General features: G+C 55.7%; 1 protein-coding gene across 2 annotated transcripts in view; it reads right to left on the bottom strand.

Annotated features, from left to right (window-relative positions):
* The window catches only part of AGO2 (argonaute RISC catalytic component 2), a 93,749-nt gene that overhangs the window by 58,023 nt on the left and 13,570 nt on the right, over nt 1–22,156 (bottom strand). Inside the window, exon 1 of one of the 2 annotated variants that reach the window (XM_027560763.1) lies at nt 15,213–15,437. The exons of the other annotated variant lie outside the window; for it this stretch is intronic. The gene's annotated coding sequence lies outside the window, so the exon portion shown is untranslated. Of the gene's footprint in view, nt 1–15,212; nt 15,438–22,156 lie in introns of those variants that run through there. 2 annotated transcript variants of the gene reach the window in all.

Below are 22,156 nucleotides of genomic sequence, written 5' to 3'. Positions count from 1 at the left end.
ACTTTCCCTCTTAAGTTAAAACTGTCCCCTCTGATTCACCATCTGTCACTACTCAGCAACGTTAGAAATACCCTAATAAATACAAAGAAGGATTAAAGAAACACCTGTAAAATGTAAATTACCTCCCATGGAAACACCCCCCAAACGACCGCTATAACAGTAGCGTCGACGAGCGGCTCTTTCAAGCACTTGTCAGAACATTTAGACGCTCTTTACATAAAAACCCACAAAAACGTGAACACTGGCTTATCTGTGCCTTTCTCCCACACACTCCTCTGCAGCACTGACTAGTTCTGATTTTACATTCACTCAGTGATCCTCTGATTGGTAACTGCCTCTCCCACCAATGTTGGCATCACCAGGGCAGAGACTACGTCTGGCTTGCTGCAACTGTTCAATGAATAAATGAACAAACGAATGATCAGGTGAAAAGGGGAATATACAATGGCACCCCACTCCAGTACTCTTGCCTGGAAAATCCCATGAGCGGAGGAGCCTGGTGGGCTGCAGTCCATGGGGTCTCGAAGAGTCGGACACGACTGAGTGACTTCACTTTCACTTTTCACTTTCATACATTGGAGAAGGAAATTGGCAACCCACTCCAGCGTTCTTGCCTGGAGAATCCCAGGGACGGGGGAGCCTGGTGGGCTGCCGTCTATGCGGTCGCACAGAGCCGGACACGACTGAAGCGACTCAGCAGCAGCAGCAGCACTAACTCTTAGTAGAGACGCCTTTATGGATGCATAACTCGATGTCAAGTGTTTTGGAGCAAAAACACGAGGCCTTCATGAGGGTGAAGATTATCATTCCATCTCCGGCCAGCAGCCTGCCCGTCTCACTTCCATAGGCCAGGGATGACCAAGCACCGCGGCACGTCCTCCTCACAGCCACCCGCTCTGACACCAGGCGTCTCCAGGTCACAGGCTGCGTGCTGACCCCAAGTGGTCCCGCTGAGCCCCCCACAGAGGAGTCCATGTGGCACCTCTCATGCTTTGGGAAAGTCTTTCTCTCCGAAGAACCTAAATCCTTCTCATCCCCTGCAGCATACAAGAACCTAATCAACCATCCCTGTAAAGCAGCTGGGAAAGCTCAGAAAACTCAGCTTCCTGCCCTTCCATACTGACCACTCCGTCCTAGTTCAGAACACCTCTCAGCACCGAAAGGAGCACGTGACTTCTCTGCAACGTGCATATCATCACGCGAAGCCCCCACAGTGACTCAGGAGCCATGGCCACAGCGGGGCCCAGGCACAGACGCTGGGTCCCCTCCGGGCCTCACGGGGGGAGGCGAGCAGAACCCCGGTGCACAGACGGGAAACGAGGCGACAGAGGGTGACAAAAGGCAAAGCCGGGTCTCGGACACGGGTCTTGCTACTGTCACCGCGTGCTGCCTCGGGCCCCCGAGACGGCAGGTGTGTGTGAACCACACGAGATGTGTGAGCTGGCCATGCACAGTGCTCGTGGCCCTTCCCGAGCGCAGCGCCCCCCGCACCGGGCGTCTCCCGAGCACCCTGACGGCCCTGTTCTTGGGCGGTCGCCCTCAGAAGGAGGGCAGGTGGGGACGCACAGAGAGGCTGTAAGCAGACCACCAGGACAGGTCAGGGCGGGCGGAGGTGGCACGTCCACAAGGTGGACAGGAGGACAAGAACAGCTTCCTGGATGTTAAAAAACGTAGGCAAGCTTCTACACATTTTTAAAAATAGGTTCCAAATGGGTACCAACTGTAAACAGACATCTGTAAGTGAAACAAAAACATCTGAAGACATATATTAAAATTGAATAACCTTTTATAATTATAGGATGAGAGACAGAGATCACAAGAGGCAAGCTTGACTACATGAAATTTTTTCGATTTCTCTAATCACAGAAAAACATCTATTTTTGCTTTATTGACTATGCCAAAGCCTTTGACTATGTGGATCACAATAAACTGTGGAAAATCCTGAAAGAGATGGCAATACCAGACCACCTGACCTGCCTCTTGAGAAATTTGTATGCAGGTCAGGAAGCAACAGTTAGAACTGGACATGGAACAGACTGGTTCCAAATAGGAAAAGGAGTACGTCAAGGCTGTATATTGTCACCCTGCTTATTTAACTTATATGCAGAGTACATCATGAGAAACGCTGGACTGGAAGAAGCACAAGCTGGAACCAAGACTGCCAGGAGAAATATCAATAACCTCAGATATGCAGATGACACCACCCTTATGGCAGAAAGTGAAGAGGAACTAAAAAGCCTCTTGATGAAGGTGAAAGAGGAGAGTGAAAAAGTTGGCTTAAAACTCAACATTCAGAAGACAAAGATCATGGCATCTGGTCCCATCACTTCACGGGAAATAGATGTGGAAACAGTGGAAACAGTGTCAGACTTTATTTTTTTGGGCTCCAAAATCACTGCAGATGGTGACTGCAGCCATGAAATTAAAAGATGCTTACTCCTTGGAAGGAAAGTTATGACCAACCTAGATAGCATATTCAAAAGCAGAGACATTACTTTGCCAACAAAGGTCCGTCTAGTCAAGGCTATGGTTTTTCCAGTGGTCATGTATGGACTGTGAAGAAAGCTGAGCGCCGAAGAATTGATGCTTTTGAACTGTGGTATTGGAGAAGACTCTTGAGAGTCCCTTGGACTGCAAGGAGATCCAACCAGTCCATTCTGAAGGAGACCAGCCCTGGGACTTCTTTGGAAGGAATGATGCTAAAGCTGAAACTCCAGTACTTTGGTCACCTCATGCGAAGAGTTGACTCATTGGAAAAGACTCTGATGCTGGGAGGGATTGGGGGCAGGAGGAGAAGGGGACGACAGAGGATGAGGTGGCTGGATGGCATCACTGACTCGATGGACGTGGGTCTGGGTGAACTCCGGGAGTTGGTGATGGACAGGGAGGCCTGGCGTGCTGCGATTCATGGGGTCGCAAAGAGTCGGACATGACTGAGCGACTGAACTGAACTGAATCACTAGATAGGTAGGTAGGTAGTTTATTCGCTAAGTCATGTCAGACTTGCAACCCCACGGGCTGTAGCCTGCCAGGCTCCTCTGTCCATGGGATTCTCCAGGCGAGAATACTGGAGTACGTTGCCATTTCCTTCTCCAGGGGATCTTCCCAACCCAGGAATCAATCCTGGGTCTCCTGCAATGCAGGCAGACTCTTTACCGACTGAGCTATGAGGGAATCACTGGATAGACTCACAAAATTTAGACATGATAAATTCACAAACCTAAAAATATAAACCTGGATTGTTCCTTAGTGGCTGAGTCATGTCCGACTCTTGGGGATCTTCCCGACCCAAGGATCAAACCTGAGTCTCCTGCTTGGCAGGTGGGTTCTTTACCACTGAGTCACCAGGGAAGGCATAAACCTGGATACAGAATTTAAATTTCTAAGGATTAAAGACTGACTGGAAAATGGGCAGCATCTATGAATGGACAGTGTGTACAGAAAACTCTAGCAGCCAAAAAGCATAGAAAAATATATTCAGCCTTTAGTCAAAGAAACACAAAAACAAACAAAACTGTAATTTTTTGCCCATCTGGCATTTATTAGCACTTGGGGGGAAAAACCACTGTCATCCAAACTCGGTGATTTTGAAGGACTGTCTCAGAAATCTTTTAAAATCATGTGCCTTTTGATCTAGTAACTCAACATCTAGGTACTTATTCTAAAATACTCATGAAAGTGAAAGTGAAGTCACTCAGTCGTGTCCGGCTCTTTGTGACCCTGTCGACTGTAGCCCATCAGCCTCCTCTGTCCGTGGGATTTCCCAGACAAGAGTTCTGGAGCGGGTTGCCATTTCCTTCTCCAGGGGATCTTCCCAACCCAGGGATCAAACCCCGGTCTCCCGCATCGCAGGCAGACGCTTTACTCTCTGAGCCACCAGGGAAGTCTATACCTAAGAGCATTTATCATAGAATCAAAACCATAAAATTGACAATGACGTAAAATACCACTACGGTAATTTCCTGTCACACTCATCTACGATTGTTACCTGGAACAACACCCAAGTGGGAGAAAGTTCCAAAACAGTGTCTGATGTAATAAATTGCATTTGCCCTCTATTTACGCACACACACACGCATACACACACCCCAGGGGTATGAACACCAAAACTTATGGAAGGATCATACAATACTAACAGTGATAATTCCCTAGCGGCCATACTATGATTGGTCTTCACGCCTCTGTATTTTGTACATTAATGCATTATATCTATTATTGGAAAAATACTGATTACAAGATGTAGGCAATCATTACCCCCATCTGATAGATGTCCACATTGATTCTAAACTTCCCTAATTCAGAATTTGCGGCAGGCCGTTAAGATTTCCATCTGTGTTTTACAGATGGACAGAGGGAGACGGGCAGGTGGAGCCCCTTGCCCACGGCAGGCAGCAAGTGCCCGGCTCCGTCATCTGGAAGACAGGCCACCACTGCCTCACTCTGCAGCCAGGAGGCTGGCAGGACCCCAGGTGGGAGCAGTGCCTGGGGAGCTGCCAAAGGACACCCACTGTCCGGGGCAGGGTGGGAACCGGGGCGTCCGGGCCCCAAAGCTGCCTGCGCACATGTTATCTGAAACACAAGATTAAGGCCACAGTCTGGGTTTTCCAGCCCAGATACGGAACCCATACTGGAACCGCACATGAGAAAAAAGCCTCTCAGAAGCTGGTACTACCCATCTGCGAACGTGGCTCGCAGCTCCCGGGGCAGGCCTGCTCCCTGCTCAGCGCTCTGCTGACTCAGGCCGGGATCCCCCTTCTCCAGCCGCAGAGGCTAAATCATCTGAGGTCTGCGTGTGGCACCGGGGGATCCCCACGCCGCAGGCCTGCCCTGGGGACCATGACCTGTACGGGGCGGGGTGGGGCGCGGAGGGGCTGGGTCCAAGAGAAGCGCTCAGCCTGCTGGGGCGGCGGCACGGCCGGCGGCTGGCAGCCCACGGGTGGCACTGCTTTCTGCACACACACAGGTGAGCAGCAGTGCTGAGGGGCCGGTCCCCGCCCCGCCCCTCCTCCCACCCCAGTGACGGCCTGGCCGCTGACCAGCTTCTGCGCCAGGCCTCTTCCCTGGGAACTGCCTCCTGACATCAAGCCTTAACTTCAATTTTGGAGCATCCGCACACCTCCAGATAATGCAAAGCCACGAAAACCCGATCTCTCAGCACTCCCGGTGAGGCCTGATGAATGTTAAGAGAAAAAGCACCAGGAAGGAAAAAATGGCATCGAGAATGAAAAGCTTCAGTTGTGTCCCACAGGGCTTCTGAGTGAGGTCTCAGCCTTGCTGCCTTGAAAGGAGTCAACGCCTGTTTCTGCCACCCACCAGTCAGCACCGCCCCCTTGCCTGCTGACACACGCCCGTCACTCAGAACCAAGGTGCCAGGCCACCGGCCCATCTGGGGAACTGGCGGGTGGCCCTGGATGCTCAGGCTGCACCACCAAGTCAACTGTTCTGCGAGGTCCAGCAGAGGAGGAGGAGGAAGACGAACAAGAAGGGACAGCCCCAAGTGCCCACGACGCGGCTCAGCCACCCAACGCGGCCACACCAGGGGAGGGATGAACTCCAGGCTGTCCACATCTGACCCGCCATCCCTACCTGGAAGGCGACTTCAGGGGTGATGGCCAGATGTTCTGAAGTCACTGCACCAAAAAGAACTATCTTGGAACCAAGGCAGCAGAACTCGGCAGGTCAGAATTTTGGCTTGGTCCCCAGAGGTGTGACGTTACACACAGTTCCCTCTAATCAAGCATGACACCAAACACCACTGAAACCTCTACGTGGGGTGATTTCACATTCCTTCCTCTTCAACCTACTGCTTTTTTAGGTTGCTTTACCCACCACGCGGCCCAGCCCTTCCTCACTCTCTGCGGAGAGCATGTGGACTCTCTGCTCTGCTCCTCACCCTCTCGTGAGCCGCTCCTTGCTTCTTCCCCTGGAACCGGAAGCCCTGCAGACAGACCTCCAGGGCTCACAAGCCCCCTGGCTGCACACCTCCCACCACTGCACGTCTGCTCCGCCGGCACACCCAGGTCGCCTCTCCCCTCGGGATGTTTCTCCCGCGCTGTGTGTCCAAGTCCAGGTCCGTCCTTCGCGGCACTTGAGCTTTTCGCAGGCCGAGCTGCCTGTCGTCCCACAGGCTGATGCACGCTGTCGGACCTGGGTGCAGATGCCGGGTGACAGCTACTGGACCTGAGCCATAGCTCAGCACCCTGTCACGACGTCCGTACTCCCACTGACGAGCGAACCCTGTCTGAAGGAGCTGCCTACTGGACACCGGCCACGTGATGTGCGACAGTGGACTGGATTCCCTTTCTCAACTGGAATTAAGAATTCATTGAAGCGCCCCACCGCCGGCTCCCTTTTATAGATGGCATGGGTTGAAGTGAACGATCAGGGCCCCGCAGCTAGAAGGGAGACGCACTGGGGTTTGAGGGAAAAGACTGCGTGATTCTGAGGCTTCACACCCCCACTGACAATGAAGACCCCAGTCAGCCAGGAGCACGGAGACTCACAGCTGTGCGGCCACGGGGCTGCCTCTCCCCGGGGAATCGGCGGCTTCGGGGTGCTGAGGTCACACGGCCCAGAAGGTCTGGGCAGCAGCCCCCAACTGAGATGTTTGACACACACAGAGGCGGCCCCAGCGCTTCACACCGTTTAAGAGCTACTTTGATGAACTGGGTGGCACATACGCAGACGTTCTCTCTACGGCTTAACTTTTTACTCGTTTGAAAACGAGATCTTCTCACAATTTAGAAAATAAAAACAAACAAAACAGACAAAAGCGCCTTCCAACTTAGCATGTGGGACTTCCTGGACCCGGTAACAATCATTTAATAAAAAGCCTGCTGAACACAGTCCCACAGCAAAGCATCTCTTCTGAGGATAGAGCCAAAGCTCGAGGCCCGCAATCACCACGTGAACAGAGCTGGGAGGTGCGGCAACAAAAGACAACGAAACACACAGTGTCACCGCAAACACACACAGAACTGCCCCACGAGGTGACACGGCCACCAACACCGAGTCAAGACGGAATCTACAGACGCCGTTAGAACTAAAAACGCGGCAGCGTTGCTGGAAACAAGCCTGCAGGGACCCACTACATCCCGACAGGTGAGCGCCTGCTGATTGGGGAAGTTAACTCACAAACAGGCACCACCCGTAAGGTACAAAAGAGGAGCAGGTATGATCAGACTTGAAAGGTATTTCAATTAATTAGTCCTGCCCTCAGCAACAGCCGCCACCCGGCCTTGTCGTGATGGAGGAGCTGTGTTCAGTCCCCCACGCACACACCACAGTGTCTAAAAGATCTGGGCAACATCCCCTCGTTCAGCTTTCAGGGGGCGTCTCCCGTGATGACGCTGCAGAGGCCAGCAGCCTGAGCCTCTGCGAGGAGCCCCGGTGAGCCCGGCAGGGGCTGCTCCCAGGGCCTGGCGGGCAGGCACCTCACAGCAAGGCAGGACTGCGGGGGCCGGGCCGTCTGGGAGGGCGAGGCGTTCCTGCTGCCATTCAGCACAGGGACCAGGCCCCCCCCCCGCGCGCCTCCCCATCACTGAGGAATTCCCGGCATGCGACGGCCATCGCCGATAACACAGCCAACCACGAGGCCGCCGCTTAAGCCTGCAGTTTTCGGAAGGACAACACACTAGCTGTTTTAAAACAGCCAAGTCCCTCCGCACGTACAGGTGGGGTCCATGTTCCCAGCCTGTGTGTCCGGGCTGGCTGTGAGGAGTGAAGCGGAAACGATACCGGGACGACAAGCCGGGTCACCACGGCCGGGCAGCTCCCGCCCCCTCTGGAAAGGTCGGGTGTCCAGGCATCTCCCGCCCCCTCTGGAAAGGTTGGCTATCCAGACACTTCCTCCTGATGCACTGTCCAGGGGAGAGGCCCCTCATGGGCAGCCAGGCGGAGGTCAGCCCTCCGGCCCAGGAGCCAGATGTGAGAGGGGAGGTCCCCAGACAGTCCTGGCCCTGGGGACCGGGCCCCCCGGAGCCTGGTGAGGAGCCGCCGCACTGCCCCCCACAGCCGAGGCCTTGCAGAGCAGAGACCCCCGCACCGTGCCCAGTCTAGACCCCACCCGGTGAATCTGCGGCACCAGACGCTGGGGCAAGCACTGACTTCCAAGCAGCACCTCCCGCGCCTCAGATCCGTGGGGTTGTGCAGGTCTTCAAGCACACGTGGAGCCGAGGGGGTCCTCTGACGGCCACCTTCCTGATCGGGACACGGGACAGAAGTGGGCGGCACAGACAGCTGGCGCTAGGAGGGCCCCCTCTGCCAGGCAAGCAAGGCCGGGAGGCTGCACCCAGGAAGGACGTCTCCAGGGCACAGTGAGCTCCCAGAAAGCGGGTCCCTGCCGCCCAGGACTGATGCTGAAGCAACGCCGGCCTGACCGGGCCTGGGGCGGGGGGACAGAAACCATGTGTCAGTTGGTCCCAGGGTCCCCTTGTGGCCGCCAGCCTCCCAGGACCCCTCTGTGCACACCCACGGCCCACGCCTGCCTACATCCGGGCACCTCCGCCCTGCCCTCCAACCTGCCCCCAGCTCCTGGTTCCTCAGAGGGAATAACTGCCATCAGGAGGGGGCTCCAACAGCACCCCCAGCCCAGGCTGTGCCCCTTGCCTGCCATCAGGATAAGACGGGGCAGTGGGGAGGCTCACCGGGACCACCCAACCCCCAGCCCGCAGACCAGTGGCCACAGTCGGGGTGCTCCCCCAGCCCTCCTCCTCTCGGAGCCATGACCCCCCGCCCCCGCCCCCACCAGCTCACACTGTGCCCACTCCCATCTTAAACAAGACAGATAAAAGGCAAGACACTGGAGAGACACAGACCAGCGATGAGGCAAGCAGACGGCCAGAGAAGAGGAAGATCAACGGAGGATGGCCCTGAGCCTACAGACGTGCCTCAGAGAAACATCCTCTAAAGAAGGATGCTCAGGACGTTCTCAGTGAGCCCCAACAGACGGCAGGGGCAGAAACAGTCTCTGGCGCCCACTGCCCGCTCCCGCGGCCCACTAGCTGGCCCCACGGGCTCATCTCCCCCAGTTCCTCACCTCCCTCTCCAGTCAGGCCGCCCCCACCCCCCGACAGCCCTGCGCTCTCCACCCACTCCCCTCCCTGCCTCCCCGCTGCTGCTCTGGCCCCTGAGGCCCCGCAGGCCCCCTGTCCGTCCACAGCGCACCCTGCGACCACGGCTGGCCATGCGGCCGCCAGCACTCTGACCTCCGCCAGGCCCCTCCCTGGTCCATGCGGCCCGAGCCCCCTGCTGCCCTCGCAACACCTCTGCTCGGACGGGCCCCTGGACTCTGACGGCACCTGCCCACCCCACCCTCCCCAGGAACTTCTGCTGGCCCTCCCCCAAGCCCTCTGAACCCGCTTGGCAGGGTCACCAGAACCCTGCATGACTAACAAACACCCACCCCCAGCCCACGTCCTCACCTCAGTCGCGAGGCCAGGCCAGAGTGCTGGTGCCCCGTCTCTGCCCCTCACACCTGGCCCACGACTGAAGCCTCCACTCTCATACCTGCACCGTGCAGACGCCTTCAGCTTCACCATCCCTGCTGCTGGCACGCTGGTCCCAGCCGTCATGCGTCATCTCCCGGTGGATGGCCCTACAAGTCCTAACAGGCCCCCTCCGTGTCCAAGCAGCAGCTGCAGACTGGAGGGCCAACAGTGCGGCTGCTCAAAGCCCCAACGGCCCCCACTTCAACCAGAGGGGCTGGCCTGTCGCTGCCCTGGCCTCTCCCCTCTTTGCCCCACAGGCTCCTGCCCCCGGGCCTTTGCACCCGTCACGTCTGTTGGAAACCCTCTCTCCTCAGTGATCCCTGTGGCTTGCTCACTCTTGCAGGTCTTTGTTTAGCTCTCTCCTTCTTAAGAGAGGACACTTGACCGCCTGACTAGAAACAGCGGACTGTCTGCTCCGCCACCCGCTCCCGCTCAAGCGGCCTCTACAGCATCCGCAGCCTGGCATGCTCCACGTGAGTCCTCCCTGCACGAGGCACACCCAGCACTCAGGGCAACACGTGGCGGAGAGCAGGCTGAAGGACCGGAGTGGCCTGATGTACCAGCTCACGTAGAGTCTCATTTCCTTCTCGCTCCCTCACCATGGCAGAGTCTGCTGGCTGTCTGCCACAGCCTGGCTGCCTGCTCCTCTCTGGCATGTGGGCATATGCTGCCCAGACACACGATCTGTGCAGACAGCAGAGGGTTAGGTGTGTGTAGGCAGGAGGTCAGCTGTGGGTGGACCCCTGGGAACTCCATGGACCTCCCCTCCAGGCCCCTCGTCTGCCCCGAGTAGAGACACACTGAGCCTGGCCCCCGGGACAGAGCGGGAAGCCCACATGCCCCTGGAAATTCACACACAGGCTTGGATTCCTGCAGGAGCCGTGATGCTGGGGTCTCTTTAGGGCTTCAAGTGCCCCAACTAATAATACACCCTTCTACTGTCACTGCGCTTTCTACTATGAACACGAGTCTTTTTAATAGAGTAAAACAGAGGTTAAAAATAAACATTACGAAGGAAAAACTTCAGCCTCTCTTTATATCTTTTTTTTGGTATAAAACATGGTTTCTTGTTATATATCAAAATATTCTCAGGCTGGGTAAACTACAGGGTCATGTCTACAACACTGCCATGGTAATGCAGCGAAAGAATACTTCCTTTCTTAGTGACAGATTTAGAAACCAAGCGTTTCAACTCAGATTTTATTATAAGAATACTCCGATGTTTATTTTAACTTATAATCGCAACACTTCGAAAAGAAATGTTACTTGAATGTTGATAAAACAAAGCACATGTTGAATAGCAAGCATCACAATGCTATTACCAAACAGATCCCAGAATGTCCTTATACCAAGAAGAGCATCTGAAAAGACTAAATAAGCTTTAGCTTTAGAAATAAAATTTCCTTGCACACTTTAGCAAGGCTCCTGTGGCTGATACTCACGGCTGAATCCAATTCAACCGAGCACTAATTCGTCTGTAATCCCCACACTTGGGGCCAACACAACTCCCTGAGGGGACACGTAAAAGCAAACTCACCAAATGACAGAAATCGGAACCCCCCCCCAATCTGCATAACCAGACACCTGAGACCTCACTTCTAAATGCTGGCATCCTGGAGAGGCGCGGTCTTTCTGAGTCAGGATAATTAACTAGGAGTAAATTTGTTGAAAATCAAACAGGACTGTTGGGTCTCTTTAATCAATTCTTCTATAAGAGAAAGAGGCTCACAATTTAAAGCATATTAGAAATATGTTTCTGCGTTTTTCAGAAGACTGAAAAAAGCTGAATGACACTGGCCCATGGCTTGGACCGTGGACGGTGCGAGGTGCCGAGTGCTGGCTCCCGTCCTGAAATGACACAACCACAGCATTCTCCCATCCACGCCAGGCCGCAGCTTGGCCAAGGCAAGGTCGGGGTCTCCTGCATCCTGGTGAACCCCTCTGAACTTACGGTGGAACCCCAAATGTCATTTTGGCTGGTCAGGAATCAAAAAGGCACCCTTCAAGGCCAAGTGTGCTGGTGCTTTCGCGCTCAAGGCCACATATGGAAATCTGGGGTCATAAATGTGCACGAAATGATCAAGGTGGGGTTTGTTTTTTAACCACACCAAAATTCATGCAACATAAAGTTTACCATCCTAACCATTTAAAATGTACAATTTACCGCTTTTAGCACATCCACAATGTTCTGCAACCATCACCACGCATTCCCAGAACACTTCCATCACCCCAAGAAGAAGCCACACACCCATCAAGCAGCCTCCTCCCGCCCCGCCTACCCTTGTCCCCTGGGGGCCACTGATGGGCTCTACCTCAGCCTTCCACCTACGAGGGCATTTCACACAAATGGACCCGCGCGTCCTAGCGCAGGGCAGACCTTCGCTCAGGGCAGTTTTGCCAAACTGTCTCCACGTGGAGCCGTGCAGGGGGGTCTGATGGTCTGCACCCGGGGTCCCGTCCACCTCAGGGGCACAGCCTGCCCTGACCTTCCTGGGGTGACATGGTGGTGCTGGAGCCACCAGGCCAGCGGGAACCCTGGGACCAGCCGACAGCAACCTCACACACGGTCCAGGCTCAGGGTTAGCTGCCCGCAGGCGTGAGCAGGCAGATGAGTGACCAATGCAGCCGGTGAAGCTAAACGACGGGAACCTTTCTGGAGGGGGTGGAAGCCGCAAGCCTGCTCAGAGGCCTCCGGCTGGCCCAGAAGCAGAGCGGGAGTGGGCATGCTAGGAGCCCTCGGGCCAGGGAGACCTCCAGGCCCGCGGAGGTCCTCGGCCAAGTGTCAAAAGTCACTGTTCTCCCCACTGTTTAACACCCCCGGCCTTCAGGTCTTGAAATATACTAACTATGACCAATATGATAAACAAATTAGGCAGAATATGTTGCTTTTTCGTGCTTATAGCTTAGTCATGCTCACGGAGTTTGACTTAAACCTTACAGCTGCAACCTGCCTGGCGGCCCAGTGTTTAAGGCCCCGCGGTTCTGCTGCAGGGGCCGTGGGTCTGACCCCTCGTAAGGGAACTAAGATCCTACATGCCGAGCGGTGCGAGCAACAAAACAAAAGCAAACACACACCTTACAGCCCAGAAAGGTTTACTGAAAATAAGGTTACAACTGCCCCTGGCAATACACAGAGGAACAACGCTGAAGAACATGAGCCGCGTTTTAATTAGCCTGAAGGACCAGGCAGCTCCCAGTCCCCGAGGAGGGGCTCGGGGGCCCACCAGGAGGCACCTGCAGCTGCCCACCCCCGCCGCGGAGCAAACAGGGACCAGTGGCAGCACTCTCCCGGCCCCGCGCAGGGCGAGCCCCCGAGGGGAGCCACGCACGCTTACGGACGGCAAGGCTCAGAACAGGGACCGGTGGCAGCAGTCTCCCGGCCCCGGGCAAGGCGAGCCCCCGAGGGGAGCCACGCACGCTTACGGACGGCAAGGCTCAGAACAGGGACCGGTGGTAGCAGTCTCCCGGCCCCGCGCAGGGCGAGCCCCCGAGGGGAGCCACGCACACTTACGGACGGCAAGGCTTAGAGGCACGGCAAACTAAGAATCACATGATTAAAAAATGTAACGTTTGGAAATAACACCAAATCTCCATCAACAAATGAGTGGATAGAACAAAAGGTGGTCCATTCCTAGTGAAATACTGTTCAGCCATAAGGAGGAATGAAGCCTGACACCTGCTACAACCTGGATGAACCCTAGAAGGAAGCCAGATGCTGAAGTCCAGCTCTCGGCTGGTTCCACTCCTATGGAACGGCCACTCAGGCACACACCCTGAGACAGAAGGCCGAGGAGCAGCTGCCAGCAGCTGGAGGACCACGGAATGGGCTGTGGGCACAGCGCTTCTGCTAGGGGTGATGCGAACATCCTGGACCCAGGCGAGAGGCAACGGTTTGCAGACACTCTGACTGCAGTTAATGCCCCGAACGATACACTTTAAAATGGTAAACGTTATGTCATATATACTTTATAACACACACGCGCGCGCATTTTCTCGGCACCGAGCTCCGAGCCCCGTGGAGAGGAGCAGCACCCCGCTCTGGGGTCTTTGGTGGAGACACGCTCACCGCAGGGTCGTCAGCTCTGGCAGGTTCTTCAGATCTTCAACAACCACAGGCGAAAGCACAGTGCTAACCTGGGGCTCTGAAAGCTGCATCTTGAGAAAACGAGCCTGTTGTCTTTTTGAATATCCGTGTCATATAGGACAGAGATAGCCAGTCAGAACACAGGTTTTCAGCCGTTTCTTTCATGATACTGACTCCGCCTCCTGCCTCCCTGCAGCCCCCTCCGGGGCCCGCCCCGTTCACCCCTGGGCACACAGCCGCAGCCCCTCTCATTGTCGTCCCCACGGTCGTCAGCGGAAACCCCAACACACGGCCTCCATCCCTCTCCCGGGAGTGGCTTGGGCCTGGCTGGCTGCCCGCAGGCTGGGCGCGGTGCGGCGCGGGCGGAGGGCAGGTCACGGCCGGTGGTACACAGGGTCACTCAGAAACCTCACCAAGCGGAGTGGCTCGCAGCTACCCAGGCAGGCACGGGTGCCAGGAAAACCAGCAGGTCCTGCACTCTCAGCCCGCCATCTACCAGCCCTAAAACGCCAGGCGTCCTAAACACTAAAGGGGCAGGACGGGAGCAGGAGCGAGGTTTACTGCTCCAGAGTGACCCCAGGGTCACCCGCAGAATCAGAGAGCAGAGCATCCTGAAGGCCTGGACGCCTCAACAGGTGCCTTTACGGCCTCAAGGAGGGTCCCCCACGCAGGACCAGCGTGGCCAAGATGCAGATCGTGAAGCCACATTCAGCACCAGGCCTGTCTGCCCGCATCCAGCGCTCTGCCCCTCCTGTCCACCTGGCGCCTCGCGCTGCACTGGGCCTCCCTCCACGCCCCACCTGCACCACCTCCTGGGACCGACCCCTCCAGACCCCATCGACCAGCTCAGCAGGATCACGGGCTCCCTGACAGGCTGGCCAGTCACATCGTGGGGGAGACGGGCCTACAAAGTCACGGCGGACATGACGGGAAGGAGACAAACACTAGGAAACAAGCCGGCTGCCAGTGGGCTGTGCGGGAGACCGGGACATTCCAACCAGGTTTCATGGTTTCGGCAGGGTTTCATAGGAAACCTGCTTTGAGCAGATCCTGAAAAGAAGGAATTTCCATCCACAGGCAAGGGGGCCGGGACCAACACTGAGACCACAGAGACCAGGGGCAGGCGGGGCGGCGCCAGGGGGCAGGCGGGGCGGCTCCAGGGGGCAGGCGGGGCGGCTCCAGGGGTGGCAGTGGTGGAGGGGAGGTGCCGGGCCGGGAGGAGGGGTGGGAGGTTGCGCCAGCAGCGGGCAGCCAGCAGCCAGGTGGTCCGGGCGACATCCCAGTCCTGATGCCGCTCCAGGGGTTAGACCGAGTTCCATAAATAGCCGGCAACCTTTGGTTCTGTCCAAGAGAGCAGTGTGACCACAGCAGGGCCCCGGCCACAGGCCCACAGGACTGCGCCAGCAGGGCACCTGCCATTCCTGGCTCCCGCGGGGACTTGCTGTCTGGAGCTCTTTCCTGACCATGAGCCCGTACCCTTTACCCGCTGACTGCTCACCCATCTGCCTCCAAGATCGCAAGCTCCCTAAGAGCAGGAACCCTCTGCTCTGGTCCACTCTCTCTTGGGCATCCGGGACAGGCCAGAGCAGCTGCCCCCACCCGGAGCCCAGAGGGTGGCTGGGGGAGGGGGCAGTGCTGACCTCGGCCACCGAGAGCGAGGTTCCTGCCCTTGTCCCTGGGCCAGGCTTGTGACAAGGCGGCAGTGCGTCAGCATTAACTCTTCACCAGCAATTTTCACGCACTCGGAGCGGCTGCCCACTGGTCAGCAATCAATTACAACGCGTCCTCTATGTAGGTCGCAGCGTTCACGCCCATTTTCTCCTGGGGCAGGTCAGAAGCCACGAGCAGAAGCCTGCAACCACCACTGTGAGACGCAGCGAGGCAATGGGCCGCACGCCAGGACACCGGCCGGGCACCTCGGGCGGCTTCCTGAGGAGGGAGGGGAAACACACCATGGTTTTTTTAATGGAAAAGCATTTTTTCCTTTTTTGCGAAGCATATTTTTAAAATTTTTTTTAATTGTGGTAAAAGTCGCATAATTTGAAACGTACTATTCTAACCATATCTAAGCGCACAGCAGCTGGCCGTGGTGCCCAGGACGTCCACATGGTGGTACAACTCTCACCCTCACGCGTCTCTGGAGTTTTCCATCTTCCCAAACCGAAACTCTGTCCCCATCAAACACTCACGTCCCACCTCCCCCAGCCAGCATCTACCAGTGTACTTTCTGACTCTATGAACTTGACTATTCTCGTTTAAGTGGAGTCGAACCGCATTTGTCTGCACCTACGAATATCCTTTACTTTTAAACACAGAGGTGATGAAGAGCAAGCAGACTGGTGGCAGGAAGGGGGAGGCTCTTTGTCCAGGCCCACAGAAACGCTTTAAACTCAGTCTGCACGCCAGCTGGGAACAGAAGCACTTCCAGACTGACGATCTCTCTCAGATGGACACCCAAACGCAACGTGTACTCAGGGCGTCGGAAAAACCATCAGCACCTGCTGGCAAACACAGGGGCTTTCATAACAGACAACTTTCATGAACACCTGCTCAGAAAGCACAAGCAGAATTCAGAGAACTAAGGACACCGCTCACAGGAGCTGCCTATTTTCACAAAGAGCTCTGAGACCTGAGGGAGAGTCACGCTCCTTCACCAAGAACCAACGGATGACCCGTGTCCTTCCACGCCGGAGACGGTCACTCCTGCGGCCTCCCACCCACACCATCTCCACGGAACAGGCCATCCGGCTCTGTCCCAGCCCCAGACCCCTGCTGCAGTCCCAGCTGGCCACACAGACAAGAACTCGGACTCCAAATCAGACTGACTTCTTGGGCAGTTTTATGAAACCATGCTTGTAAGTCGTGAAACCACTTCATCAAAGTGGAACATCTCTCTACACGCTCAGGGATAAGACGGTTCGGGAGGCTGAGACCACGCAACGCGGGCTTCTCCTGACTCAGCAGTTCTCCCCGAGTGCTCCTGGGCACTCCTGGGGGGTCCCTAAGACCTTCTGAGGGGCTTCCTGGGGTTAAAGCTCTGTCCCTCAAATTCTGAGCTGTCATACGCCCTCTCTGCTGGCAGGGACAGCTGCAGCGCCCCACCTGGACTGTCACCGGTCCCCCAGCAGAGACGCTCCCGGTGAGAGGTGCGGGGAGGCGGTTAACCTGGCGATGTGCTGAAAGGAGCAGTAGGTGCCTCACCAAGTGCTGACTCAGGCCTTTTCACTCTGAGAGAGAAACAGGAAACGCTTGCTCCCTAAGAACAACAGGATCTCGAGGAAGAGTGACCACACCAGGGCGAGCTGTGGGCTGGCCCCTTTCTCCTCAGAGACTGGAGCTGGGAGCTGGGCAGATGCTTTCTCAAAACTGGACCTGTCCCTCCAGGAAAACAGTTGCCAGTATTTGCTACAATAATAAAATTCAAACTTCAAAGTGAAAACTAGAATTGTGGAAAACATGTGCTGGCCACCGTGAGCGTAAAGCCCCCAAACACTTAGGGCTCTGTGGCGAGCGCAGCAGAGGTGTGATGTCCCTGAGCACGGCCCCTCCCTGTGTCTGGGGGCCGCGTGTTTGAGACCCGATGTCCTCCAGTGACAAGGCGTATGCCACATGGCCACCGGCTACAGACAGCTTCACCTGGCCCAGTTTTGGACCCTGCAGGACAACTAGCTTTTAAGAAACTACGACTTGTTGCATTCTGGCGTGGTGGCAAACCACCTGTGAAGACCACTAACACTCCTGCCTTCCAGCCACACATCAGTGTGAGGCCAGATTTTCTTCATATACTTCAACCAAACAACACATCCCAGCAGACACAAACCACAAACTAACTGCTGCTTTTATCAAGCTAAATCTAAAGGAGATTTACAAAAGCCTGAAACAATACTACTCCTCATTCTTTTTTTTAGTTTTAAACAATGCTTTCATAAAAATATATTAATACATATCGGATTTCTTCTCAGCACAATACATTAAATGTTGGTCATTACAGCCCATCAATTAAGGCCCTCAATTTTAATATCTTATACAGTAATGGTGGCTCTAACCCATGTAAACAAAGGGTCTTTTGGCTCTCCGGTAGGTTGAGAATATAAAGAGGTCCTGAAACAAAAAGGTTTCAGAACGGCCTGAGCAGATCATTCTATGGGTGTGGCTTGTCCCCCGGGTGGCTCCACCCTGCATTTCTCCAGGAATAAAGCCAAGGGCAGCACATGGCAGTGACACAGCGGAGACTCCGTGTAGACGGAGGCACTGCAGACAGGCCACGTGTGATCTGGCTCCCAGCAGAGGCGGAGAAGGGCAACACTGGAAGCTGCATGGTCTGACCAGCGGGGGCGGCTGCACTCTCCCACCACCAGCACCGTCGCCCAGAGACGGCTTCCCCACCGGTGCTGCGTCTTGCTGATGTGAGCGCTGAGCACTCCACAGCCCTTCTCTGGGAAATCACCCACCAAGACGGGAAATGGACACAGAAAGTGTCACCCGAGTAAACACAGAACCAACCACCAGTAAACAAAAAAGTACGCCGTCCACGCTTGTTCCAGAGGAACTGGAATGATACACGAGAGGCCTCAATGGTTAACCGACTTACAAACGTCGTTGGATGAACCCTGCTAGCTTTCTCCCAGTGCCAACAGCCTGGGCCAGAGGGAAGGTGGGCACCAGTCTGTGTGGGCAGTGAACTCTCAGGATCTGGTAATAGAAATGCATGCAGTGTGCACACTTCCTGTCTTTTTTTTTTTTTTGAGGTTTGGCAAATCATCACGTTACTTCCAAGTGTATCCAGTTATTTCAGTTTAAACAACTATTTATCAAGTGCTCAAGTCAAAGACCGGAGAAGGCGATGGCACCCCACTCCAGCACTCTTGTCTGGAAAATCCCATGGACGGAGGAGCCCGATAGGCTGCAGTCCATGAGGTCGCTCAGAGTCGGACAGGACTGAGCGACTTCACTTTCACTTTTCACCTTCATGCATTGGAGAAGGAAATGGCAACCCACTCCAGTATTCTTGCCTGGAGAATCCCAGGGACAGGGGAGCCTGGTGGGCTGCTGTCTATGGGGTTGCACAGAGTCGGACATGACTGAAGCGACTTAGCAGCAGCAGCAAGTCAAAGACAAACACCATCCACTTCAAAATACACAACATTTCACCAGGACAAGATCGGAGCAAACAGGTTCTCTTCACCACTTTCAGGGAGCAAACAGGTTCTCTTCACCACTTTCAGGGAGCAAACAGCATCCCCAACGGGCACCTAGATGGGAGGGTCACTGGCCGGAGTGCGCTCCTCACCAGGCTCGGGATCCCCATGGGTCACAAGACCACAGAGGAGAGGGGAAGGCCCCTTCGGACTCTCAGAAGGGCCACAGCCTGCCCTTCTGTTCCTCAGATCAACCCACACCCTCTCCCCCAACCTTCTGCACTAACATGCCCCACGGTGGAACCGGGTCTCAGCACAGTGGCCCGTTAAGATGACACATACCAAGGGTGGCGCCCGTCTTGCAGGCCAAGGGGAGCAGCAGCACCTGGGCCCCTGGGGCTCACCAGGCATAGTCCTCTTTGTTCTGATGTAAAAAGTGGGGGAAACAGGCGCCGAGATCCAGGAGCTGGGCTTTCACAAGGCCTCTCCCCCATCACCCCATCCTGGTCATCACCCTCCACCAAAGCACATGAAAATGACTGGTGAGCAGCAGGGGCAGTGCGAGGAAAAAAGAAACAGCCTGAGATGTCAGTAAAGGGTGGTTAACAGAGATTCCCTCTGGGGCAAACCAGGGCACCGCGGCCCAGAGTCAGAAATCCACAGTTTCAAAGAAAGCAAAACACAAGTCGGCATCCACTAATCCAAACAGCATGCCTCCACTCCCCACCCCCCAAACCAACCAACTGCTCTTTAATCAAAATACTGGAAAAGGCAGACCCACCTAAGCTAAGTCCATTTCCCCCTTTTACTGTGTAATGAAGTCTGCCCTACTACACGGAACGCCCTTACAGCCTCCTGCACATCCGCGTAATTACAGCGAAGCCAGGCGGCCGCCTTCCCGGGTGCTCGTCAACCCCGGGGCCCTCGCCACCTGTCAGGGCCCTCGGGGTCAAGGCCCTAGGCCTGCAGGGAGCTGCCCAGACCCGAATCCGGGGCCGGCGCCTCCCACCGTGTGCCCTGCCTGCACTTTTGTGCCTCTGTTCCCTCTCCTCTAGAACAGTGGGGGCGGCTAACAGGTCCCACTAGGGTCGAGTCCACACCCGAAAAGCACCCGAGTGCCCGGTACTCGGCTGGCAGGATGCCCACCGAGCTGCTGCAGCCAGCACTCACCTGGCTGACCTCCCGCACTGCACAGTCCATACCTGGCAGCTGAAGCCGCGTCACGGGTGCGATTCTCACAGCGCCTCCTCACACAGACCTGTGGCCACTCCCTGCAGGCCAGCACCATTCGCTCATTCATAGCTTTCAGCACAGTCCACCATTAACTGCTTCCTGAGTCCTGTGATCATGCTGTGAACAGCACTCTCAGTGGTAAGGATACAGGTATCGACTGGCCAAACACTGAAAACAAACCACTTTTAAAATCAACAAAAATGCAATAAAGTGGACGGTGACAGGCCACCACGCAGCACTCAGGTCCTGGCGGCCCAGGAGTGGCCAAGCAGGGCTCAGCCTCCACCAGCTACCTACCCGGGTCCCCAGGCCCCACAGCTGGCCTTCAGTGCCGCCCTGGGCCCCAGCGGGGGGCCGCCAAGCACACGGCCCACCTTGCACAACCCTGAAACAACCGTCTGAGCAGCGGCAGAAACACCATCCAAGAACCGAGACCAAGCAGCGGGGACCCCTCCACTAGTGGAGCGGCAGCCGGCATGCCGGCACCAGGTACAAGGGCACCACGCGTCAGGCTAGAACAATCATTTCTGTGGAGCGCAGCACGTTTTGGGGAGGTAAACACAGGTTGGGTGAAACTTTAACACGCTGAGAGTAGAAGCAGTCTTGCTTATTTAGAAAAAGGGGTGAGCTTCTTGCAAGGGTCGGTTTCCAGCTCCCCACACAGCGTGGTGACACGCCGAGACGCTCCCCTTCCGTGCACCACGGCCGCCGTCCACAAGGAGGTCTGCTTCAAATTAAAACACACTATTGAGTTGCAGCACTAACGGGTCTGCTTTGCTTCTCCTGGGCTTTGTTTAGAAATGGCTTTGACAATGTCCAAGCGAACAACTGGGGCCCAGGACGGGAAAGCCAGGCAGAGGCACAGGAGCACCTGCTCCCGGCCCCAGAGGGCGCTTCCTGAGACACGGGCTACACCACTCGTCCATACCGATTTGCAATCTCTAATCTCCAAATCGAAGCTCGCCCCCAGTGGACGAGTCTTTCTGGAACATAACGGACGATCCCATGGACTGATGGACGTGCGGCGATGTGGGGCTCACCAGGGCAGTGGGGGGGAGCTCTGGGGGTCTGCACTGGGTGGTCCGTGTCTTTGCACAGGCACCCCCGTGACCAAGCCCTGTCCAACTTATCCACCCCTGGGGTCCAGGTCAGAGAGGAGCCTCCCGCCCACCCTGTCACCTCCTCAGCCATACCCACCTCATGCAGCCCTCAGCAGCCCCAGGCAGCGTTGGCACAAGCGGATCTCTAAGTGTCACTTTCAAATTCCCCTAAGAAGGGCACGTTCCTCAAAGAAGCTGCAACATTTCTTCCACCCGCCAGCATCACCAGCCCACTCCAGTATTCCTGCCTGGGAAACCCCATGGACAGAGGAGCCTGGCGGGTGACACTCAATGGGATCACAAAGAATCAGACACGACTTAGCAACTAAACAAAAAATCATCGCGGTAATAAGAAGTAACATGCGTTGAGCACATCCCAGGCACCAGCAGGCACTTCTGCATGTTAACTCATTTTACCGTCACAATAAAACGGCTGTTAAATGTGATCTCTGTAACAATCGGGCACATTGAGCACACGTAAGGAAACAATTATATGACGTTGATAATTATGAGTAAGTATGCATAACCCACACTTGCTGGAACTAAATCTCTCTCTATATTACATACAAAATATAATACAGTATGTCGCAAATGTTCTGCTACATCATTCTACGTGAATACATAGTTATCACCCCCATTTTACAGGCACCAGAAGTAACGAGATGCCGCGAACTGGGACACAGCTGCAGGGGCCCTGCCTCGCTTCCTGGGGGGCTCCCCTGAGGAGAGGAGGGCCTGGGGGAGTGGAGCGGCTCTCAGCCTTGGGGTCCAGTGCCCACTAAGGGGGACTCACAGGGGTCCCGGAGCCCACCTGACACACGGGGTGTCTGTAATTAACCACAGAGGGTAGGCACGGCTAAGAGCCTGTACTTCGTTTCTGCTAAGCCGCCTGTCTCCAACACACACACCCATCCACCAGATAGACCCCAATGACCTGCTTCCCAGCAACAGCACTGAGGATGCAGCCAGGAGACGTGGTCCTGCCCTCTGGCAGCTTCCAGTTGGCGAGAGACGGGACTCCCGGCCGTCCCTCGGCACTTCACTGGGGACGGTGAAGGAGAGGTGTGTGCTCCGAGTGCGTGTCAGGACGGTGAGGGGCCTGCAGCCACGGAG

Source organism: Bos indicus x Bos taurus, chromosome 14 (assembly GCF_003369695.1).
Source record: "Bos indicus x Bos taurus breed Angus x Brahman F1 hybrid chromosome 14, Bos_hybrid_MaternalHap_v2.0, whole genome shotgun sequence".
Taxonomy (NCBI): Eukaryota; Metazoa; Chordata; class Mammalia; order Artiodactyla; family Bovidae; genus Bos; species Bos indicus x Bos taurus.
Note: the sequence above shows the minus strand (reverse complement) of the source record. Positions and strands in the feature narration are given on the sequence as shown.